The sequence below is a fragment of the Schistocerca americana genome, chromosome 1, assembly GCF_021461395.2.
Source record: "Schistocerca americana isolate TAMUIC-IGC-003095 chromosome 1, iqSchAmer2.1, whole genome shotgun sequence".
NCBI classification, from domain to species: Eukaryota; Metazoa; Arthropoda; class Insecta; order Orthoptera; family Acrididae; genus Schistocerca; species Schistocerca americana.
The window spans coordinates 183,221,625-183,239,858 of record NC_060119.1 but is presented as its reverse complement, the minus strand read 5'-3'; the positions used below and the strand labels follow the sequence as shown (position 1 = coordinate 183,239,858).

General features: G+C 39.7%; 1 protein-coding gene across 1 annotated transcript in view; it reads left to right on the top strand.

Annotated features, from left to right (window-relative positions):
• LOC124624822 (kinase suppressor of Ras 2) overlaps positions 1-18,234 on the top strand; it is a 173,689-nt gene that overhangs the window by 96,494 nt on the left and 58,961 nt on the right. The gene's annotated exons all lie outside the window — the stretch shown is intronic.

Below are 18,234 nucleotides of genomic sequence, written 5' to 3'. Positions count from 1 at the left end.
TTCTTTTTATTTTGTTGAGTTTCTTCCTTGGTAATTATAATTGATGGAAATGAGTGAGACCTTTAGTTGGAAGGGTATAGTAAACATGTTTGGAAGTATCTGGAATGCATAATGATTTTGGTATCAAATGGGATGCTTGTTCTCGCTTTGAGAAATGGGGATATGCAAGGGATATTAAACAGTATGAGCAACTAACCTCTCGTGACCCCTTTATTTAATTTTTTATTTGATCATTAAGCAAAAAATGTAACTGTTTCTACCATTATGATTAACCCGTAAAGAAATAAAACTGAGTACACCAAGGAACTTGAACCACGTGGATATTAATATTAGATGCTGATGAGTGGCCTAATTCCCCTTCAAACGAATACTCTCCACTACCACCTTTCAAGCAGTGGTATCAGACAGTAATACTTTATCTTCATTATCCTACTGTTCTGTCATTAAACAGAAGTTTTTAATTAAACCTATAAATGAATTGTTAAACTGTGTAAATAGCTAATTGTAAACAAAAATGTACAAGGGAGTACCCAAAAGGAACTGAACTTGCTTTTTGTCGTGCAGAGCTTTCGTAGTACTTTTTTTTGCTGCTAGGAGGCTATAGAATAAACATTCCAGAGTCAGAAAACCGATTGGCATTGCTGAAGCAGCTCAGTAGTGGTTTCTGCAGAGTTTATAGTGTGATTGTCATTTTTGTAATGGCTGATTTTCATGAACAGCAAGTGGTGATGAAATACTGCTTTCTGTTTAGGACGAGTGTAACATAAACTCCTGAAATGTTAAAAACGGCTTACAAGGATGACGCTGTGGGGAAAACTAAAATGATGAAATGTCAGTTGATGACAAATCTCATTCTGGTTGTCCATCCACAGCCCGAACATACGAAAATGTTGAAAATATTTGTGCAATGATCCATTGAAGAAATTGTGGAGCTGTTGGGATTGACTTGGAGTTAAATGCAATGAGTTGTCCATTCAGAGTTTGTTTTCAGGATCAGACAGTTAACTAGGCTTTCTTCTTAAAATGTTGAAAACATTGTGCCACAGTGTGCAGCAGAAGTGGCCTGATTTGTGGCAGTCAGGTGACAATCCTGTCTGTGAGACCATACTTGACCAAAAATGGTATGATCCCAAATTCTCATCCCTGGTACTCACCCATCCTTTCCATGGGTAATTTTTTTTTAGACTGAACAGAGATGTGAAAAGCAAGTTTTTTGCTGATGTTGCTGAGGTGAGAAAGAAAATGATGGAGGCTGTCAGGCATCACAAAAGATGAAGTTAAACAATGTTTTACAAAATGGAATAAAATATTAGACACATGTATTAGTCCAAGCTCAGGAGGTTGAAGGTGTGTGCTGAAAACGTGAATAAATCAGTTAAAAGGCTCGATTTCTTTTGGGTACCCACTCGTATGTGATGGCATGAATTAGGCATTTGGTTATTTACATGTTATAGGCTAAATACAAAATGATTCATAATCATCTTCTAAATTGCATTGTTCTCTCTCATCATTTTTTACAAAAAAAACCCTGGCCTCAATCTTTCTTGTTTTGCTTTAGTGTTTCTTCACTTCTGTGTGTGTTTTTGGTTCTGACTACTTTTGATAGCACATTTTTCAAGTTTTTCTCAGTGTTTCAGACACATCTACATTCACCCATATTTCAGGAAGCCACTGACTATTGTGCAGCAAAATCTAATTCTAATTGCACTAGAATTCTCATTCAGTATTCTCTCTCTCTCTCTCTCTCTCTCTCAGCCTGGGTGAAAAATATCTTGAATGATTCATTTCATTCTATAGTGAAATCTCATTCTAATGGTATTAACACACATTTGTTTGGATGTAACAACAACTTGGTGCTTGCCAATGAATGAATTAAGTGAGGTAGGCAAAAGAGCACAAAAATATGGAAATGTACAGTAAACGGGTATCGCAGCATATGTGTAGCTAGCATGTACAATTTTCCTTCCTAATAGGACTCAATGCTTCTGAAGTACTTGACATTCAATAAGCCACATGTGCCCCACTGCCATGCCCAGTAGTGAGCACCTCTAGGAGCTCCATCATTGTAAGCTGAATACGTGTTTGGCATACCTAGGATTCCTGAAGTTGGGATATATAAGTGCCAACTTTTGCAACCACTGCACAGAATGGCAGTGAAACATTGTATGCCACAGGGAATGGGGATCTTTGCTTTACCATCCAGACCATCATCTATTAAAATAAAAATCAGTCCCACAGTATGCTGTGCGCAAATTGGATGGATGACTGTTGAGGCAAAACAGTTGTTACCAGGCAGCCTCAGTTGTATTAGGTCAATCCAGGTAGTGCGTAGCTTTATGTGGATTGACCTATATTTCTTTAACTACTTGAGGGACAGCATCACGATAGTATGGGTGATCCATTGATCAACATTTACTCAACCAGCCAAAAGATTTTTGGCGGATAGTCCTGTCTGAACGAAGAGTCTTAAGAAAGCAGTGGATAGTAAGAACATTAACTGTTTCACAGAATCCTTTGTGAAAAAAAAGAGAGAGAGGAGCTTTAACATTTAAATCCATAGAAAGACTTAGAAATTGTCCATCAATCAAAGAAACATTTACTTTTGTGCAAGGTATGCAAGATACAAGATGCAAAAATGATGTTAACTGCCCCATTTAACTGAGCTTCATAAGATAATTTCAGTCTATATGGTTTCTGTTTGTGTAAATCTCATGAGATAGGCATTCAGGAACTGAAGGCGAATGAGAATGTGGAGTAAAAAATCCAGGAATTTCAATTGTTGTTATAAATATTTAAAATATTAAGAAGAGAGTAAATGGTGATGTTGATAAAGCAGCTGTATTTGTACTTATGTGTAATTCACAAATGTTGCCAGAACACTTTAAGACTGGTTTTCTAGTGGAACAATGGCTATGTGCCCACCCCACTGTTCATGTAAACTGCTCTGGAAATCAGTCTTGTTATACTGAAATGTATCGGGTTATTAAGTCACTAGTATTTGCACCATGTTTTGCTGCAGTGACCTTACCACAGACTAATAATGAAAGCTGGAACAAACACTTGTTGCTGGAAGTTCTGCAAATATTCACTTGCCACAAAGTCTGTGAGAGACTTTCAGGATGCCAGGAGATGCTAAAGTTAACAGTGCGGACAAGTCGCCCATCACCATTGCATCAAAAAAGACAAATAATGTAAAATCACCAAATTGCATCAGACCATCACAGAGAGAGAGAGAGAGAGAGAGAGAGAGAGAGAGAGAGAGAGAGAGAATTTTACATCAAAAATAAGGCCTAAACTGTCAGACCAAACAAAATACATTGTCTGATTCATCAGAAGAGGAGACCTCCTGCCCCCCTCCCAACAATGTAATAGGTGGATTTAGGTCACATATGGAGGAACTGAGACTTTTAACACACAAAAGAAATATTTTGCCTCTATCTTTTCTGTTAATGTTTGTCCTCGACCGAAAGCAGGACCTCAGTGAACAGAGAGTAAATGGGAGAATGGTTCATCTTCATTCAGGATTTATGTCATCCCTTCTCTCCATCACTAACTTGCAAAAAGTTGCTGTCATAGTGCATTTGCCAAATAGGATTATTATATGTTTCCTCAGTTTGCCATCACATGATGCCTTTCATTGAAGAGGCATTGTCTGATACTTTAAACCATTCCAAACCTGTTCAATTTGTACAAAGACTTAAGTTCACCAACTTGCTGTGACGCTCTGCAAACAGTCTGCCCTAGTGATCATCTGTCTTATCATCATAGGATGTTTTTGAACGTAAGGTAGAGGACGCCACTCAACACTGCTGTGGGTTTGATAACCTCCTTTGATCTCGTGACATGCTCTCTATATCTTGCATACAATGGCTAGTGGAAAGTGGGTGAAGATCTGCACTTCTTTATCAATTGTTGCACTTCTTTATCAATTCTTGACCCCAGTAAAACTGCAAAACGGAGCAAAACGCGAGAGAAAGTTGCCTAGGGTTGTGCTCAAGAGGAAAAAATGATCATCTACAACAAACTTGCTTCATTGCAGAATTGTAGTGGTGTCAGGGAATGGGTAGATCACATTATCTATTCACCACCCTCTTAAAGCAGCTATCTAAATAATTGTCAGGCCAACCATAAAGGCACTGTGTTCTCTGGTGTTGGGATGAGTGGGGCTCTGCATTGATTCAAGAACTCACCTGTGAGAACTTCACAGCTTTTTAGGAGCCATATGAAAGAGCTATAAAGGAGAGCAAGAAGAAATTGTGACAACAGTTCCTGAATATTATTAACATTTCTTCTAAACCCTCTCAAGTATGGAAGGTTATCATGTGGTTATCGGGGAGAGGTGCTACATGAGAAGTTAATGCTTTAATGAGGAGTGGGATTTTCATGAGCAGCACTGAAGAGATTGCCCAGATCTTAGGGAAGCACTCTGCTCAAATCACTGCCAGCTAGACTCTTGCTTTTCAGCTTTACTATGGGAATTTGTTTCACAGTTATAAAGTTTGACTGCTTTTTTGCCATGTGTGAGCCATATTTGTGCTTGTCTGCAGGATTTGACACAATGTTAGGTCACAACAAAATCCATTACAGCATGTGTCAGCACCTCTGAGAATTCTAAGGATATCTTACTGTTAAGTTTAGTAAGGGTGACAGTATTGGAGACAGGACAATTTCCCCGCTAAGGGAGGAAGCTATTTTAATTCTCCTCCTCAGGTTTGGGAAGGACGAAACATGCCACATGACAAATCATATGCTGCCCTCATTAACTGTGCCTGAAAGATGCTGTCATGATTGATCAACTGCTACCTGGTCTGGAACTTCAGTCCAGACAGCTTCTTAATTAATTTATTAATTTCATTGTGGGTTCATATCACCCAGCTGTTGAAAACCCTAATCTGCTGGAGGTGGTTACATAACTGTTATTCTTATGCAGGCATTATCTAATAGGTAAAGTGCACTGCCCTTGTCACCACTGTGTCTTCTGTTAATTATGTGTGGTAAGGCGTGTAGACTGAACAACAGTACTTAATAATAGGTTAATACTAATATTATAGAAGCTGAGTAATATACGTTCCTTTCATAGCTTTATTGGTCCATCCAGGGATTTCAGTTATTGCTTTGCATTGCATTTGCTTATATGGATAGTGAGCATTACATATGACTCTGATTATACACCCCAGAGTTCATTCCATATGCAATATCATACTGATACCAGGTCTGTGTAAAACAGAGTAGTCTGCAGTCTCTGAGAGGTCAGATGTTTTCTCGTCAGTACACCTGATATTATTGTTAGAGCTGACAATGTTTCTAAGTTGAGGATGCGAGGAAGTTCACAATTCATTGCCATATCTTTTCATATATTGACTAAGATGTTTAAAAAATATATCAATTAATAGCTATATTACAACAATGTAGGAAAAGATAGATTGCTACTCCCATCTGCACAGTTAAGAAAAGATGGTGATGGAGAGGAGGATTGAGATGTCTCGGGTAGTGAAGCAGCCATTGAAATCAAGCATATTATGTTCCGGTCGACAGCTGGTTGGTAGTCATACCAATATAAAAAGCTATGCAATGATAGTGGCAGAGCTGGTAAATGATATGGCTGTTTTCACAAGCAGCCCGGTCTCTGATAGGCCTGTCACAGGTTTATCCTACACCACCAGGGGCTAGACCACATCTGAAAGCAGTCGTATCATATACCAGCTCTGCTGCTACCATTGTACAGCTTTTTGTATTGGGTTGACCTCCAACTAGCTGTCTACTAGGATGAACGGCTACTGCCAAACTATTGCCAAGAGTAAAGTAGACCACCATGTGGCACAATGTGCAGCTGAACATAACCTGCTTGATTTCAATGGCTGCTTCACTACTTGAGCCATCTCCACCAGCTTTTCTGAAGTGTGTAGATGGGAGTTATCCTTACAACACATTCTCCACTCCCACAATTATCCTGTCGTCACTCTATGGTAATAAGGTAACATATTGTTCTCACACCCTCTATCCAACAGTTTCCACCCCTTATGTCCTATAATCTCCTCACTATTCTAGTCTCCCACCCTGTTGACTTGCAGCTTTCTGCCAATGCATCCACCCATCTTTCCCCACTCTTCTCATTTTTTGTTCCTTTTTTTCTGCCACCTCCCTGCCCCAAACTTCCTGACACTGTGCCTTTTGGAGCCTAGTCTGTGCACACTCCACTCTCCTCACCCATAAACTACTGTCCCTGGCCCTGTTGATATTCCTACCTGAAGTTTCCATTGTTTGAACCATATTATGTATATTTCAGAACAAGAAATGGATGGGATGAGGAGATCAATGGAAGGTCCTCCCTCTGTGGTTGGTTTTTTTTTTTTAATAGTGCTTTTAGCAAACAAGTGAGCAGTTATGTCACAGTATGGTGATGTTAGACTTAATCAAAAAGGTTAATTTTCAGTTTTAATAACATAAATGTAAGGCCATTTTTTTTTATTATATGGTGGAACAGTAGTGTAAAAAAATTTTAGTTTATGAATAAAGATTAACTCCAGTGCCATTATAATATCCAGTTCTCATCGCAGCTGCCTGTCTACCACTCCAGTTGTTGATACTTACTGAGAATATAATAAACTAACAGTAGGATCACTTGAACACCAACATCTCTACTCTATGACAACTCTAGCGAAGGGATTGTACAGGGAAAAAACAACATATCCTACGCTGTGAATAAAGCTTTAATTTCGCAAGAAGCAAACTTTAACATGTGTGCAGTAGGGAAAGTGGACTTCAGTCTCTGACAGTTGGGAACTTGCAATTCCTCTTTAAGTTTTTTGCTGTCTCGGCAGCCAGAGACAGTGATTGTGTGTGTGTGTGTGTGTGTGTGTGTGTGTGTGTGTGTGTGTAATTCAGGAGGAGGCCATTTGGCCAAAAGCTTACGGGATCTTCCATTGTTCGATTTTACCAAGAAGTGTCTTCCAATGGCCTGTCACCTAACTACCTTTTTAAAAATTTTTGTATATCAAAAATAACCTCACTGTCTTCACTATCAGACTGGTCATCCACAAAGCACAGTCGCTGAACCTTTTTTTTTTTGCTATAACCTTTTTTATCTTAGTCTGTCATTAAAGTTTGAACCTACTGCCTGTCGTAACTTTTATCACTTCCGGAAGGGGTTCCTGAGTTCTGGATCAGCTGATTCCAATAAAAGTCTGTCAGCTTCGAGCCACAAGTGTTTCGTGTCTGGTCACTGCCAACATAATCTAACAATGTAGCCATTACAAAGTTATAGTTATGGCACTCTGTGCCAATGTGGTAATCACATGTGTACAACTGAAACTGCTTGAGGGAGGTACAGCATGTTCCATTCTGCCACTCGCCCCACAGCTGTCAATGTAGTGGGCTTTGGTAGACACAGCTTGCTCCTCACATCCCCATGAAAATTTGTTCAGGTTGCCATGAACAAATTATGGTTGCAAAACCCAGTTCCCTTTGACTGTAAGTTGACTGTCTTTTTTATGCCATGTTATATACAGGGTGTTCCATTTATCTTGACCACTCTAAATAACTGTTTGTCCTGATGCAAATTACAAAATGTTTCAAGCAAATGTCCTGTAGCCATCAGCGGGACATCAGTCAGCAGGATTGCCTTCATTGTAGCTTTGTTTTTTACAACGATATGAACAGCAGTATGACTCTTTTTAAATCGCACACTGTATTTTTTAGTTGGTAATTCATTTCCTCTTCTGAAGACCTATTCAAAAAGTATCACATTGTACCGTTCACTGAAACACAACATTATTAATTACGTAACACAACATTGACTTTGAGCCCAGGATCACGCACTCATCCACGTGCTGGAGTTGTCAGGAAACAAATGAAAACAGAGTAAAAACATAACACAAAATTGACTTTGGCTCTCTTGTACCATTGCCCAGGAGTAGAACGCTCAAAGTGGTGACCCTGGACACCGATGCACTGGTGCACTTGTTGAATGAAAGAATTATTTACTGCTTCCAGTGTTGCCTGCTGAAGAGAATTACAAGCAAGCACAATGTGTTCCTGCATGTCCTCTGGAGCTGCTGGACTATCGCTATAGACAACGTCTTTAATGCATCTCCAAAGAAAAAAGTCCAGAGGATTTAAATCAGGAGACCTAGCAGGCCAAGTAACTGTTCCACTTTGACCAATCCACCTGGCAGGATACCTTAGATTGAGAACATGTCGCGAGGCATTATGTGCTGGACATCCATCATGTTGATACCACATAAGCATTCTGGTTCTTATCAGCACTTCAGAAGAGAAGGAATTCGTGTGAGGAAGTTGGCATACACTGACATTTAGACTACCTTTGTTGAAATAAGGGCCAATAATTGTAGTACCAAGCAACCCACACCAGACGTTAACTCTCCATTGACGCGAGTGTTCCACCTGTCTGAGCCATTGTGTGTTGTCGCTGGACCAATAATGCATGTTCCTTGTATTTACCTGTCCTGTGTGTGAGGAGGAACATTCATCGGTAAATAGAACACTGGAGAAGTAGTTCGGGTTTGTGAGAATTTGCTGCTGTACCCACTGACAGAACGGTACACGATTCTGGAAATCATTCCCATGCAATTCTTGATGTAGGTGTACATGGTAAGGATGGAACCGGTGATGTGTAGGAATACTATATACAGTGGTTTTAGGAATGCCAATCTCGTGTTCAAACTGTCGTGTGCTCACATGTGGATTCATAGCAATGGAAGTGAGAACAGTAACTTCGGCAGCTTCATCTGTGTGAGTGTTAAGACGATTGCGTTGTCGTGGGTTGAAACTTCCTGTTTCCTGAAGCATCACAACGAGACGAGAAAACATCCATTGGGAAGGTGGGTTCTTGTCAGGATACTGCTCTCTGTGGAGTTCTGCTGCCTGTGTAGCATTTCACCTACCTTCAACAACAATAAAAGAAACGCTATGTCGAAGCAGTTTGTAGGAAGGACAGCCTTTACTGTATGCCTCCTCTACACAACAATATTTAAAAGGACTAAGCTACTGTACTAAATGTACCCGTACATAAGAAAACAGTTTTGCAATTACTTTTCTGCTAACTTACATTCCCCACAGATGAGTAGCATTTCTGCTTTCTCTTCATTGGTGTACATTAGACTCGCACAACTCTTCAGCTGACCTATGTCAACATCAGCACGTGCATGTGTTCCATTACCCTGAGTACCTGCATTAAGTGCTGGGAGCGTCAACATCAATGTTGTGTTATGTAATTAATAACGTTGTGTTTCAGTGAATGGTACACTGTGATACATTTTTAATAGCTCTTTAGGAGAGGAAATGAATTACCGAATAAAAAATAAAGGGTGCCATTTAAAAAAGTCATACCGTTGTTGATATCTTTGTAGAAAACAAAGCTACAACGAAGGCAATCATGCTGATTGATGTCCCCCTGAGGGCTAAAAAACAATTGCTTGATACATTTCGTAATTTGCATCTGGACAAACAGTTATTTAGGGTGGTCAAGACAAATGGGACATCCTTTATATCTCCTATTATGTGTATTACTAACACCAGTGGTTTCTTTATTTCAGCAATTTCTTGCATTACCAAGATGATATTATTTTAGCTTCTTTGAGAAGCTTTTTCATTGCTAGATTTTCATAGGCTCTTCCCCCTTTTCTCATGTTTTACATTTTAGTTCTGAAGGAAACTTATTAAAATTTTTCACATTTTCATTGTGATACAGTAAATGAGATGCATGATTCGCCTTATGTTAAGACTGAATCATCGCTTTCTATCCATCACAGTTCATGTCTGAACAAAGTAGCTTATTCAGTGTATTATTGTGAAATAAATAAATAAATAAATAAAAATATAAACAGATCTGTGTTTCATAAATTGAAATCTTGATGAGACCTAAATCATTCATAGACCACGATGTATTCGGACTTCACAGTGGAAGAGAAGAGAATTATGGAGACTTCTGTGTTAGGAGATAGAGGCAGGACAAATTTCTCTGTGAATACTGTTAATTCTCTTCCTCTCTTGCATCTTGGGTGGCTGCCAGACCTTCGGGTGTTATCCTTTCTGATGAAACCTTCACCCCCTTTCATTAAATCTGCATTTGTTAGGACTTTTGACTGAAATTTGATTCTTTTCAGAACAACAGTTGTATTGATCAGTAAACACTTCCGGGCTAAGTTGCCATGGTCGATCTGTAGAACTTCTTCTCCCTGACGTTTCGTTCTCAACTACGGAGAACATCTTCCGAGGTGAGTCGACGACTGGCTGCTAGGAGCTGGGGCCGCCGCTTATATGGAGATCGTAGAGGGCGCCACCACCCTCTACGATCTCCATATAAGTGGCGGCCCCAGCTCCTAGCAGCCAGTCGTCGACTCACCTCGGAAGATGTTCTCCGTAGTTGAGAACGAAACGTCAGGGAGAAGAAGTTCTACAGATCGACCATGGCAACTTAGCCCGGAAGTGTTTACTGATGAAGACGCCGACCGTGAAAGCCTACATGGGATGAACAGTTGTATTGGCTAGAAACATTAAATTCTGGGTTGGCAATTCTGTGTAAGGTTGGAAGGAAAGTTACTCCCTCTTTTTTTTACAAATGTGTTTATGTAATTCTACAGGGTGATTCAGGAGAAATGTCTCTCAATTTGTAGGGTTATTCTACATGTGACAATAAAGCAAAAAAGTCCTATGAACATATTTCCGATTTTCGATCATTACGGTAGTGGAGTGGGTTGAAGACTACATACATCCATGAATGATTATTAAGACAAGTGTGAATATTATTTACTGAAATACTGTGTAGATGCTGTGGTTGACAGAATACTAATGGGACAAATGATTGATCCCTAGTACAAGAGGTGTTCAAAAAGTCCCCCACCCGTCTCAGTGCACTTATAATGTGTTGGAGGATGTGTTGTGTTACATAGCCATCATCATTTTCGAGGGCTTCAATGCAGGCAGCAGCATCGGTGATGTAAGCATACCCCTTTAACCACCACCATAAACAGAAGTCTGATAGGATGTGGTCGGGTGATCAGGTAGGCCAGTTAATGGGCACGCCACAGCCACTCCAGCATTGAGGAAATGTTATTCAGATGGTGCTGGGGTACTTGTGTGGCACAGTGAATCAGTGTTCCATCAAGTTGCAGGTACATTTGCCACTTTTGCTCTCATGTCACATCATCCAAAAGTACAGGTAGGTTTTCTATCAGGAAATGTGCATGTGCTGCAGCAGTCTTGCGATTTGGCAGGAACACGGGCCCAATCAACAGGTCATCAATTACACCACACTAAACATTCACCAAGAACCTATCTTGGAATCTTGTTTCCCTAATAGTGTCATGTGAGTTCTCCATCACCCTTGAATGAGAATTGTTGTCATTCATAATACCATTGCATGTAAATGTGGCCTTATCTGCAAATAAAGTGTATTGCATGATGTGTCTGTGTACATTCAACCATTCACAAAATTGTTGTCTGCTTACTGAGTTACCTGGATGCAGATGTTGCACGGACTTCACATGGAATGGGTACAAGCCCTCGGAATGTAATGTATGCTACACATGCATTTGTAGAATATTGAGCTGATGGCTGATGTGCCATATACTGTTTGTGAGACTTTGTTGTACCATTGCAATAATGTCATCCATTTCCTCAGATGACTGGACAGTCCCAGTTTCTGATGTTACATGTACACTGATTAGTGTTCTGTCACAGCCTCAGGGGCACTGCCATTACAGTACCCATTCACAAACAACACATTTGCATATTCTGCGTAGACGAATGAGTGCTGCATAGTGGAACGAGTGGGGCATGTTTGTATTTACAGATACAATGGGCTTTCTCAATTAAACAACACTCAAGCATGTCATGCGCACAGCCTCATGACTGCACACTGATCTAACCCACGATTGCATACTGGGTACATTTGTAGCTGTTGCGTCGGTGCAACATAACGGTGCTGCCATATGTTGGAGAACCCCCACACCTCTTGTAGAATGGATCAGCCCTATCTGTCCCACCACTATTCCGTCCATCACAGCGACTACACAGCATTTTGGTAAGTAATATTCACGTGTGTCTTCATATCCATTCATGGTCATGTGTATTTTTCAACCCACTCCATAATGATTGAAAATTGGACATGCTTTCATAGGACTATTTTGGTTTTCTTTCAAATATAGAATCACCACACAAATTACATGACAGCTCATTCTCATTTGCAATATTCCCCTCCTTGGTTGTAGCCAAAGAAGATTCTTCTGTCTCATATGTAGTATGTTCCTGGTGACAAAGAAAGAGGCTGTGGAGACAGTTGGTTATATTCTCTGATGTTTTATTGTTTATTTGTTACTGTGTATTCTCCATTTTTGCATAATCATTTTAACATTGTCAAAGATAGTAGAGATTATGAATTAATTAATGCTGGTAACTTGTTTAATTTGAGCAGCGTGTGTGTGTGTGTGTGTGTGAGAGAGAGAGAGAGAGAGAGAGAGAGAGAGAGAGAGAGAGAGAGAGAGAGAGAGAGAGGGGGGGGGGGGGGGGGGGGGATGGAAGGTGCAGCACAATGTGGCAGCTATGTAAAAACATTTTACAGCCTTTGATATTCTAGAAATGTAGAATTCGAGATATAGTTCATACAAATCTGTCAATCTGTCCTCTGGTAGTGCTTTAATTTTAATATTTCTTGTGTTTGCTGTTTTATATTCATGTTAATACTGGTGTCTGTATTTCAGATTGAATATTTATAAGCAGTTAATATTCTGAGCAAGCTGAGTTGGGGTGTGATGTGTGTATAGCAGTGCTCTTAGGGTTGGAATGAGAGATAAGAATTGTATAAGGAAAAATTTCTCCCTTGAAGATTCTCATAGTAAAAGTGTCTTCTTCATCTCCTCCTCCTCCTCCTCCTCCTCCTCCTCCTCCTCCTCCTCCTCTTCCATCATCATTTCCTTCTTCTTCTTCTTCTTCTTCTTCTTCTTCTTCTTCTTAAAGATATGACCCAGAAACTATTGTGAAAGTTAAAATGAGTACAGGGTGTACATAAAGTCTGTGAACACTTTCAATTGTTTATTGCACAAGAACCAAACATCGTACAAACATCATACATATGTAATTTTGAAGAGAAACTCTGAAATTGTTTTTCATGTATACCGCCACAGCGTAGTTTGGTAATTTGCCGATTGTCAGTGCTACTCACAAACATCTCAGCTGTGCTACAGAAGGTAACAGCATGTTTCATGGAATGGCCTTCCCGATCACCAGATCTCACTCCGTGAGACTTTTTTCTGTGGGAACACATTAAAGATCTGGTGTATGTACTGCCTCTACCACGTGATGTAGCAGAGGTCCAGGGAGAGAACATGGGAAGTGACTGCCACTGTCGATGATGCCATTCTGGGATGGGTATGGCAAGAATTCGATTACAGTATTGATGTCTGCTGGGTCACTCATGTTTCGCATATCGAATGTTGGTAAAAAAAACTTTAAGGTTCTCTTCAAAATGCAATATGTATGACATCTGTAGTGTTTAGTTCTTGTGCAATAAATAATTGAAAGTGTTCCCAGACTTCATGTACACCCTGTATTTATGAATCATAACTGCATTTGTATGGTTGGCGAACTGATGAACCCACCACCAGCAAACTGGGTATAGTTAACGTACTGGATTTAACATATTTCTGCATCTACATCTATAGGACTACTCTGCAGTTCATAATTAAGTGCCTGGCAGGGAATTCATTGAACCACCTTAAAGCTGTATGTCCACCGTTCCACTCTTGAACAACACACATGGAAAACAAAACACTTAAATCTTTCCTTCGAGATCAGATTTCTCTTATTTTTTATGATAGTGATCATTTATCCTTATGTGTGTGGATGGCATCAAAATGTTTTTGCATTTAAAGGAGAAAGAAGGTGATCGAAATTTTATGAGAAGATTCTGCTGCAATGAAAAATACCTTTGTTTTAGTGATTACCACCAGCAGTCATATTGTATCTGTGGCATTCTCTCTTCTATTGCATAATAATACAAAACGAGCTGCCCTTCTTGGAACTGTTTCTGTGCCCTTCTTCAATTGTATCTGATGTGGTTCCCCCACTGTGCAGCAAAGTTAAGAATAGTGAAAGACAGCCCAGTTAAAGGAATACCAGGGCCATAACTGGAGGTCTTCTTTGATACATGTTTGATGTGCAGCAGTTTTCTACTAAGGGGATGTTATGTAATGGTGGTCATGTAAGATGTAACACCTCTTTTATTTCATGAACTGTTCCAGATATCAAAACGAGGTTTTCTGCAATTGATAGTATGCTGAGGAGCACATAATGTTTTGTGTGGATAATGCTCTGAACTCTAGTATGTTTTTTATTGAACCATATACTTTTCATAACTGCATTCAGTAGCTCCTATAAAGACAATTACAGGTACATAGCGCTTGTTAATATTGACATTGAAAATTTCACAAGAGTGTCAGAGGTATATACTAAAACTGAAAGGCATCGCAACCAGACTTGGTTGTTGCAGTGTAAACACCACGAAGCAGAGTTCTCGTGCCAGGCTTTGTCATTATATGAAGCAAGACAGGCCTACTCCATTCAGATAAAATGTCATTTCCTATACAACGACATATGATTCTTGTATATGGAACTACAGTGGTTGCTAGCTCCTGGTGGATCAGATGGGGCTTGGGAAAATTATTTCTAGTGTGTCGTTGTTTCCAGGGTTTTGTGGAATCTTAAATTTGGAGGTAAAAGAAAATACTTGTTACTTTTTGCCTGGAGATTCCTGAATTCTTCTTAAAAGTAAAATCCCTTGTGTCAGACAGCTTTGTAAAAGTACTACTCGAAATTGTAGTTGTACAGAATACCCTGTAAATGAGCTGAAAATTTTATTCAGAATGACTTGCAACATGTCACCTGCAAAAATAAATACGTTTGTTAATGTGCTCAAATTGTTTACTATTGACTGCCAGGCACATTTGCAATTACCATTTGAGAGGTACATGAACAGATCAAAATACATTGCATGACATGCCATTGCATGTTGTGATTCAGTGGCACATATTGTCTGGCATAGTTGAGACTTCATGACAGATTGCATCTCTCAGAGCTCCCAATAGAAATCAAGAGAAGTCAAATCATGGGATCTGGCCAGCTATTGTACTGCAGCATTCCATCCTGTATAATGGTCAGGAAATTTTAGCTTTCAGTATTTGTGTTGCTACATGGGAAGAGAGAGCTGGGCTGCTATCATGTTAGAACCATATGCATTGTTGCATATCCAGTGGCAACTCTTCTAGAACAACAGGTAGAATGTTTGTAAGCAATTGTGCATATGTATTTCCGTTTAACACCTGTGGAATGAAAGAAGGTCCTACAATGGAATTTTCTATGACCCCACACCATACATTTATGCTTCATGGTAGTTAGGGGTGTACCTGATGAAGTCAGTGTGGATTTTCAGATGCCAAGTAGTGCAGGTCCCATAAATTTACATTGCAGTGTTTTCTAAACATTGCTTCATCAGTAAAGAGCACTCATTGGATAAGCATAGTGTTGGCTCTCAGGCACTGCAGGGGAAACCAACAACTTCTATATGACATTCAAAATCACATCCTCTGAGTGAGCACTGATGTGATATATGATACAGTTGGAATTCATGTCAGTGCAAGATGCGAATGACATTCACCTGGCTGATTGTACATTCCTTGGCAATACATCTCTTGCCACTATGGGGACTGATAAGCATCGTAGCCAGAACAACTTCTTCATGTGATCTGCCAATTGCAGTGTTTGTCATTGCCGTATGATGTTGAAACTGCCTGTCTGCAGTAATAACCCAATAATAATTAGTGGAAGTGCTGGTACAATGGACAGCGACAGTCAAGATAGACATCATTATTCTGCAGTACCATTTTGACAGCATTTCTGTGACAGTGACCTTATAAAAACAGCATGCCAATTTCTCCTCATTGGTGTACACGTCTGCATGCAGAGAATATTGAAGCAAAATGATCTGTTGATATGACACACTTCCTGCTAGTTTTGCAGCAACAGTCTAAGGGCTCGATATGATGGCGTAGCTTGGCATGAGCATGTTTACAATGGAATAGCCTATTCCAGCTGACTTGCCTCTCAATTTGAGAATATTTCATGAATTGTTTTACAGTTAGTTTCAACCTCAAAATTACCAAATATTATCTCACTGGAAATTTAGTGAATTTATTGTTAGGAAATTGTAACACCAAAAGGAATGGAAAGATCAGTTTTGGGCCACACAAAGAAAGATGGAAAGAAAGCAGCTGATATCAGACAGACAACAAAGGTCATTGACGTAATGGAAAGAGTGAACTCTTTGGAAAGGCAGCAAGCTGGTCACCTTGAGCCCAATTTACCAAAAAAGACAAAGGGGAAGATCACCAGACAGATGAGACAGAGACTTGAAAAAGACGCACAGATTGAATTGGCAATGGGAAGCTCAAGATCGACAGAAATGAACAAACTTGTAGGGATCCTATGTTGCACACAGACTCAGAGAGGCCATATCACCAAGTGATCGAATCGAAACTGAAACTCTCATTCTGGATTATTATCATCTTCATCGTCATCATCACCACTCTACTCATCTTTTCAAGAAATTCAGCTTCCGTAAAAAAAAAAAAGCGTTTCTTTCTGTTTAAAAAACTGTGCTTGATTCAGTATTTCAATCAATACAAGAGTTAATTGTAATTCTGTCAGAGACAGCAAAGGACTTGGAAGAGCAGTTTAACGGAATGGACAGTGTCTTGAAAGGAGGATATAAGATGAACATCAACAAAAGTAAAACGAGGATAATGGAATGTAGTCGAATAAAGTCGGGTGATGCTGAGGGAATTAGATTATGAAATGAGACACTTAAAGTAGTAAAGGAGTTTTGCTATTTGGGGAGCGAAATAACTGATGATGGTCGAAGTAGAGAGGATATAAAATGTAGACTGGCAATGGCAAGGAAAGCATTTCTGAAGAAGAGAAATTTGTTAACCTCGAGTATAGATTTAAGTGTCAGGAAGTCGTTTCTGAAAGTATTTGTATGGAGTGTAGCCATGTATGGAAGTGAAACATGGACAATAAATATTTTGGACAAGAAGAGAATAGAAGCTTTTGAAATGTGGTGCTACAGAAGAATGCTGAAGATTAGATGGGTAGATCACATAACTAATGAGGAGGTATTGAATAGGATTGGGGAGAAGAGAAATTTGTGGCACAACTTGACTAGTAGAAGGGATCGGTTGGTAGGACATGTTCTGAGGCATCAAGGGATCACCAATTTAGTATTGGAGGGCAGCGTGGAGGGTAAAAATCGTAGAGGGAGACCAAGAGATGAATACACTAAGCAGATTCAGAAGGATTTAGGTTGCAGTAGTTACTGGGAGATGAAGCAACTTGCACAGGATAGAGTAGCATGGGGAGCTGCATCAAACCAGTCTCAGGACTGAAGACCACAACAACAACAACAACAACAAGAGTTAAGACTCTTTATCTTGTAACAAATGTAAGTGGCCTTGTCATTTGCCAGAAACCTAACTTTGATATCTGGAACTGTTCACAAAGCAAAAGGGATGTTACATATTAAGTGACTCTGTAATTCCAAACTGTATACCAAACCAGACTTCCAATTTGGCTAGAAACAGTGCTTGATTCTTGCATCTTTTGTCTCAAACTGAGACTGCCTGCATCCCCCCTCCCATCTTCCTGTCGAGGCTTCCTCAAGTTCCAGACACTTGTCTAAGTTGTAGAATATATGCCAGAAACTGCCGTGTGATCATTTGGTTAAATCCTGAATGAATAGCAGTGAAATGCATGCTGGAATGTTTTATCAGTAACAGTGGATATGCAGAACTGAGTATAAACTGAGATCTTACTGTATTGAATGGATTTTCAATTATAAAATAGTGGGCAAGATGACTACAACGATTATGATGTGGTACAAACAAATTTGAGTTTGTACTGAAACTGTCATTTACAGTTTCGTTCTTTTTGGTGATAGTTGTTCATGCTGTGCTATCAGAGGAGAGCCTTCGCAAGGTTAATAGTCATGACTGATTGATGGAAACTAGTGTGTTTCCTAGTGAGGTGGCGCAGTGTAAACCACTGGGCTCTCATTTGGAAGAGCTGAGGTTGAATTTAGTCTGACCATACAGATATAAATTGTGCGTGGTTTCTCTAAATAATTTAAGGCAAATCTCGGGTTAAATCCTGTGAAAAGGGCAAGGC